Raw genomic sequence first — 7,704 nt, forward strand, 5'->3', positions numbered from 1 at the left:
CCTATCGGGGGACGTTCACTGGAGTCAGTGAGGAAGGAACCCCAAACCTTCCGTTTGCTAAAGCAACTTAACTAGACTCGATGATTTAACCACTACGCCAAGTGAGACAGGAAGTTTTAGTTTAAGATTGGTTAAATATTGATTAGGGGAATATATGAAAAATTTAATTATTTTAATATTTTCATTTTTTGTTCAAGTTTTTTTCGCAATTTGGTTTTACGTGCTTCGTAGTTTTATACTAGTACTGGGATACGTCCACCGGAGTCGGTGGGGATAGAACCCGAACTATCCGTCTGATAATGGTTAATTACCAGCTTAACTCTGTACTAGTGGTTTGCACTAAGTGAGACAAGAATTGATAGTTTTTAATTGTATAAGAAGTGAATATAGAGTGAATATACAGTAGTAGATAAAACAGGGAAACCAGCAAGCAGTAAAATTTGTTCCATTCGACGTGCGCGATTAGCGTTAGGAGAAAAGGAACAAATTTTGCTGGTGGCTGGTTTCCCTGTTTTATCTACTACTCAGGAACCCCTGTTTTATCCACTACTTCTGGGTATGTGAGTTCAAATCGGATATAGTGTTCTAAGTTAGATATAGATATGACCATAAAGCTCACTGTATAAACGGATCCAGCGCTTCGCTTTGTGTCAAAAGCGCAAATAAGACTGAAAAGTGCTTCAGTTATCATGCATTCAATTTGAAAAGTTCAACGCCAGTTCATCTCTTTTCAAGCAATTTTTAAACGCGTACATTGGATTAATAAATAAAATTTACGGGTTTTTATTGCTCCAACCCTCAATGAGATTGGGGTTGAGAACTTTGTAGTACGCCAACCCACTTTTTCAAACGCACATTTTGACCGATGATATTTTTTGCGGAGGAAATCAAAAGTTATTAAAAGTCAAAACATTAAAAAACACCGGATTGTTTGAAGGACTTCAATGACTTTCACGGTTTCCAAATATTTCACTTTTCAGGCCCTTGAAAATTGGAAACGCTATTAGAAACTAAGATTAGTAAGAAGTTATGGAAAATATTTCTAGATATACAATATTTCAAAATTATAAGAAAATTGGATCCTAAAGGCGATCAAACAGCAGAAAAACAAAAAAAACTGATTCAGGAAGTAACACAAATAGAACATAAATAAAAAAATATTTGAATGAGAAATAAAAATGGAATTATTTTTTCGAGTTTTGTTTTTACATATATTCATTCGAAAACGCCTTCCTGCTGCATTATGTCTCATCTCATCAGAAAACGTATACGCTATTTCAAATCTGAAAGGATGTGGTTTTAAGAATTTTTCAATGAAAATTTTATAACAATTTTGGAGAGATTGACAAATCTTTTATTTCCAGGTAAAATATATTCCTGTTTTTTTTTCAAAATACAGCTGCCGGATGGGTTTGGTTTTTGTTTCATTCTTGTGGAAGAATATCATTGTGTAATCGACTTTCGAGGAGCAATTAATGTTTCGACAAGACATTTTTTTCTACTGAATAAATTCTACTGAAAACATTCATCGAAGGAAGCTCTCAAAACATCTTTATATAGTTTTTTCTTGTCCGAAAAGAAACCTATGTTTTCCCAGCTAGTTAAATTAAGCCCGTCAGTTTTCGAGAAAGAAAAAATGTATTCCGTTTTGAAGGAAAATTGTTTTAAATCTGCTGCTTCGTATCTTAGCAAGACGAAAAAATTGTCCAAGAAAATAATTTGAAAAATTTTAATAATGGTCTGATATGACTTTTAAAGTTCATTAGATAAAATGTCAGTGAACTAACTTAGTGCACAAAAAAAGTTATTTGAATTTTCTGAAGTCATAAACTCTCAATCAAACATGACATGTTTTCTTTTAGGACAACAAAAATTGAATAGATTTTGGATTTATAACAGTCATAAGGTAAGAAATGTATGTGTTAAAATGTTAACAGTAGGAAAAACCATTTTGGGCACAACAAACAAGAATTTTTGTCGCGCCGTTCAATCTAACAACAACCTGGAGGTTACTGAAATATAGTTTTTATCTTGATGCTATCAATTTTTGGACATTTTTGGTGCCCAAATTTGTATAACGGTTATGTCGTCGTATTTCGGTCTCGTAGGGAAATAGTTAAATGAAATAAATCAGTTGCTATACTTTTGCTTACTGTCGAACAGAAATGTTTCACAAGCTCTGATATCTCACCCTGGTTCTCTCTCTCATGCCATAGGAGGCAATAGCTACTGGTTAGGGGTAAAGAAGTTTGCCTTATCTACTTTTTATATGTAGAATAAACTTAAAATTTACTCATTAACCAAAAAAAATGTTAAATGAGTCAAATGTTTATCAGTTAATTCTGATTTTATTGGATTATGTTCAGTGATAATTCAGTTTTTCATTGGCCCCGCAAATTTTATTCTGACCAAATATTTGTGTTTTTTTGTTAAACTACCACGAAGCAGAAGAATAAGGTGTTCAAAATTAAATTTAACAGAAAATAATTGTACCAAAACATTTAACGCAGAGGGTCAAAAATTGTAGAATTTGAAATGCTCATTTATCCAGAATTCAACATGATTTCATGATAAATCAAATAACTTATCATTCAAAACAATATGAAAGAAAAAACCAAGCAATGGTTTGGGTTACTCATGGCAAGAAAAAAAAATTGTTTACGATAGTGGGAGGTACATATGAACACTGAACACACCGACTAGACCGAAATGTTTAGTGTTTTGTGTACTGTAAATTTGGATAGCGTAACATCTAACCTGTGAGTCTGAGTTTTTGACGACCTGGTAGATATCATGTATAAGTGTCTGGAAAAGAGTAGCCACGTTGGTTGACTTCAGAGCACTAGAACACGAACATCACTGGTTGACACACAGTCTATTTCACTGCTGAATCTTAGAAAAAATTAACTTTTTCACCGCATTCACCGCTAAAAGCAGCCCGCGCTTTGAGCTGATTTTTCCCCAAACATTCATCGCAATTCGTACATTAATTTTTAGACATAACCTCAACCCGGGAACCAAATTTTAAATCCCAGACTGCTTGTAGACATGCTATACTTTTCCATTCTATGATAATGTCAAAAGACACACTGGCCGGTCCATCTTTCAGAGTAAAAATGTACTCTGATTTTAATCTCATTTTGCTCATTTCATGAGAATGGGGCATTATTTTTTATATTTAAATTAATCAGCTCAATTAAAATTCTGTTCTCATCCTGTTTCGGCATTACAACATTGAAACAATGAAATTATTAATTACGGCTCCTGTTCGAGGCATCAATCAGTTCTACTTGAGTTATGGAACTTAGATCGTCAATGGTTAGAATAAAAAGCCTCACATTTGATGGTGATTTGAGCAGGGTTGTTAATAAAGAAGAGGGTATAGGATATTAGGGGATCACTCGATTAGGCTAAGTAAATTTTTCAAGCCACAAGGCAATAACTGTCAACTATTTATAAAATCACAAAAATTTTAGGTGAGTTCAAAGGCAAATCATAGGAACAATTTTTATTATTCTAAGAATTGAATTAGGAAATTTCACACAGAATCACTGATTTCTTTTTTTTTTACATTAATGTAAACATGAAATCGGTGATTCAGTGTAAACTTTAATTATTCAATTTTTAGAATAATAATTGTTCCTAGTACTTAGAAATTTTTGCTGCTTGATAAGCACAAAACTGATGTATACAATTTCAGTCATTTCAACCAAACTTGCTTTTATTTGTTTCCCTCAAATTTATAAGAAACAAGGCGGCTCGGTAATGTGCAATGGCACATAAGGTTCCGACCCCGCCCATCCACAATTTTGGCATAATTGTCTACCAAATGAGGAACAGATAGAAAAACCCGAAAATTATTTTTTGCGAATCCCAAAAAAGCCCAAGTCTTTTGTATGAACGATAAGATAACCTCCAAAACAAATAACTCAGTGGAGTAAAAATTGATGCATTAGATTGCTGTAATATGTCAATAATAAGAAAGCGAGTCAAAACGAACAGCAAAATCAAACAACAACAACAACAAACATTAATTACATCAAAAAATTTTTGTCCCTCTTAAAAACTAAATTTAATAACAAAGTCAACATACCGTCAGATAAACCTGAAACTAAACAAAAATAACTTATAAATCACCAGAAAACATATGCGACCAGTCCATAAAAAGGTTTGGTAACAATTATACAAAAAAGAACAAAAACAGTAAAGTAAAAAAAATTAACTTATTTTTTTAAACAATTAACTTCAAAGTAATAAATACCATTAGGAATAAATTAATATTACCACAAATTTGCGATTACCACTGCTTCTATAGAAGGGCATTAGGACCTGACCTTATTCATTTTTTAGAGCGGCTAAAAAGAACAACAAAGAACAAACAAAATTTCAATTGAAACTTGCCAGAAAACGCTGTCAAAACCGTCAAGCCAAATTTTGGCACTCAAAATATATTTGATTGCGCCTTCTTCAAACAGCTATAATGTAGTACGTGGCCATTCATTAGTAAGACTAGGTAACAAGTAGACAAAAAAGCGAAGTGCTAAAGTATGTAATACTTTTAATTTTTTTTTCGAAACAAAATTACATTCAATGTCATGAAAGGCATTAATTACAAAAAGAGCTATTGAAATATCGTCGTTTATTCATGAAAAAGAAACCCTCGAGACCTGTAATTATCCAGAATATTTCTTGCATCTACAAAAAGAACGTCAAATATGACAAAAATCAAATTAATTTACTTTTTTTTTGTGAAAAAGCGGTGTCGAAGCCAGTAAGGTCATAACAAAATCTTATAAAAAAAGATTTTGGGACACCAATCCCTTTTATTCCCTTGACACCCAAAATGTCATATTTGACCTGTAATCAACTAACGAGATTAGGTAACAAAAAGAAACATAAAAAGAACAAAATTGCGAAGTTAAAAAAGTTTTTGTTTTTAATTTTGGAAAACGATGGGTTTGAAAGTCATAAAAGCCATCAGCTATCTGCTAACATCAGAATATCGGTTTTTCTATTCTTCCATGAAAAGCCAATGAAAGCTATCACTATACAGGAAATTTCATACGACCGAAACAACAAAGTATAAATGACAGTTAAGACAAAATTAAAAAATTCAATTGATTTCTTCAAGAAAGAGGCGTCGAGGCCATTAAAACGATGATTTATATCTTTCAGGATTTTAATATGTTCAATTGTGCTTTAATTTGAATGCTAATAAGGTGACACGAGAACTGTCAATAATGTGATAAAGTGACAAAATTAGAAAACGTGAAAAACTGGCAAATATCAAAACAAACAAAAATCTAAAATCTTGTAGTATCAAAGCCAGAAAACAATAATTTCAGGCTTAAAACTGCAACTGAGAATAAATGTTAATTCAGTAGAAAGAAGAAGCAGTCTTTTTTGCTGACACTAAGCTGGAAGTTGAACAAATTAAGAAAAAAAAGAGGAAAAGTTAATTAAGCCATTATTTATTGAAAAGTCAAATATTTTTAAAAAAGAAACGACCATAAACTTTCAAGTGAAAAACTAAATTCATTAGCCTGGAGCTGTTTAGCAAGCAAATTGGTTGGACCTATCACTCCTGAGCTTTGATTTGATATGTTCTGTTCTTTATTATTAAAAAAAAAGTCTTTTTTTTTTTAAAAAAAAGACCGACTGATTACAACCCGATTTTTTTTGTATTGTAACAGTCCAAGAATGGCCCAAAACTACCCCTGTTAATACTTATTGTCCGTTAAGAACAATTGATTTTTCGAATGTTGTAGATATAGATAATTTCTGAGTTGAAACTCAAAATAAATTTTGCATTTTTGATAATCAACGAGTAAAGTTAGCAAAAAACGGCAAAGTTTTAACTACAAGGGACTCTCTGCGGACTCTGAAGTAGAAATAGCCCCCCTCTGAGTCTACAAAGATTGTATGAGTGTTGTTTGGGGGTGTACTGTAGGCAAATTTAACCAAAGTGGACTAAAGTAGCTTATTTCGTGCTGTTGTTGATGAAAAAGGCTAAATTTTGAAATGTTTATCCAGATTTTTTGACCAAAAAATTAAATCAAAACAATCAACAATGCTTGTTCGTCTTCAAAAATAAAATCAACGACACTATTCTTAAAAATTATAACAAATTTTAGCAAAATTGACGAAAATTTAGGCAAAAATTCCGGAAAATGTGAATAAAAACAACGTGAATTCACTCTTCTTTTCTCAGAATTTTAAGCCTCGATAACTCCCTGTAGAAAACGAATATTAAAAAAATCTTTTTAATTCCATATTCTACGCTGGACGAGCTTTCTAATGATACCAGTCTCAACTCTCTACGATGAATATATCGAGCGGCGAAAATTCACGGAACAAAAAAAAACCCAGTTGAGTATATAGTTCCTCCCCCCTCAAGAGGGTCGGAACAATTAAATTTAAAACTTTAAAATAAAAATTTAAAAAACTTTTTTTTTCTTCGAGAAATATTTCCAAACACCCTATTTCCTTTAGTAATGAAATACGAACTTAACTAATTGAGTTTTTAAAGGGAGCAAATATTTATTTCATCCAGAAAAATTGCAATTTTATAAAAGAGATGACTTATACTATGCTAACAGCTCAAATATGTGCACGAATTCAAGCGTACATGCTGGCTTTAATTATATTATCTGCAAAAACGAATAAATATTTTTCACTACGTTATAACTTTGGTTTTAAATCTGAGTCAGATTACTGCATTACATTAACGTGCGATACTGAACGCTTTATAATTTATATAAAATTCAATTCTTTTTTATCTATTTTCATTTTTAGATCTTTTCTATGGTTCCATACACATTCGAGTTTTAAGGGAAATTTGATATCGCCGTTTTATGGATCTAACAACAATCAGATTGCAACGAATTTTTCGCTCTTTTAGAACACAAATGAACAAAATAGTCGGCTTCATTTTCTTATTTTGTGCCTTGGTTTCTCTTCTCCCTCTTAATTTATCCTACCACAACTCAAAATTAAGTCACACAACACAAAAAATTGGTCAGAAACAAGTACAGAAAAAACAGCAAATTTATCAGGACAAACAGGAACATCAGGACCAACAAAAAGAAAATCACCCAAATGAGTCAGCAAAAATTGGAAAAAGGCACGAAAAATATTTGATTCCATGGGACGGTGTTCTCCTGAAAGAAGACTTACTTGGAATGGAATGTAATTACAGTTTAAACATGTCATTGTGGAACAAACAAGGAATGACTTTATACTCTTTTCCATATCAGGGCTGAATGGAAAATGCCACCATCGATATATCTACATTCAACTGGGTCAGCTGAAATTAGGTACTGCCTTATTAAATAATTGAGTAATTCAAGATATTAAACCGTAATTGGATATAATACCCAATGCCAAAAATACCTATGCAACCAAATAATCAAAATGTACCCAATAGATTACCCGTTGTCCAGAATTTTAGCCGACCTAAAAATTAACCGAAAAAGACAATAAAAGAAGGAACATTAGAATAATTAATTGCTGAGATACTATGTAAGCAAACAAAAGCGGAACGCGTAATTCTCTAACTCGCTAACACATGAAATTAACGCATTTGGCCACGCCTCAGCGGGCTATGGGACGTGACATACATCTATTACTACTGAACAAAATATCACGACCGAATGAGTTATTCTCGCAATAAAATTCGTGCAATCAAATCTGATTGGTTGATGT

General features: G+C 32.2%; 1 protein-coding gene and 1 long non-coding RNA gene across 2 annotated transcripts in view; one reads left to right on the forward strand and one right to left on the reverse strand.

Annotated features, from left to right (window-relative positions):
* The window catches only part of LOC142338449 (uncharacterized), a 32,857-nt gene extending 30,013 nt beyond the window's left edge, over nt 1-2,844 (reverse strand). Inside the window, exon 1 of the long non-coding RNA XR_012758982.1 lies at nt 2,758-2,844. This is a non-coding gene — a long non-coding RNA (uncharacterized LOC142338449). The remainder of the gene's footprint in view (nt 1-2,757) is intronic.
* Nucleotides 1-7,704, forward strand: part of LOC142337702 (AP-1 complex subunit mu-1-like) — a 250,656-nt gene that overhangs the window by 228,031 nt on the left and 14,921 nt on the right. The gene's annotated exons all lie outside the window — the stretch shown is intronic.

This window comes from Convolutriloba macropyga, chromosome 4 (genome assembly GCF_964194025.1).
Source record: "Convolutriloba macropyga chromosome 4, txConMacr16.3, whole genome shotgun sequence".
In the NCBI taxonomy this organism is placed as follows: Eukaryota; Metazoa; Xenacoelomorpha; order Acoela; family Convolutidae; genus Convolutriloba; species Convolutriloba macropyga.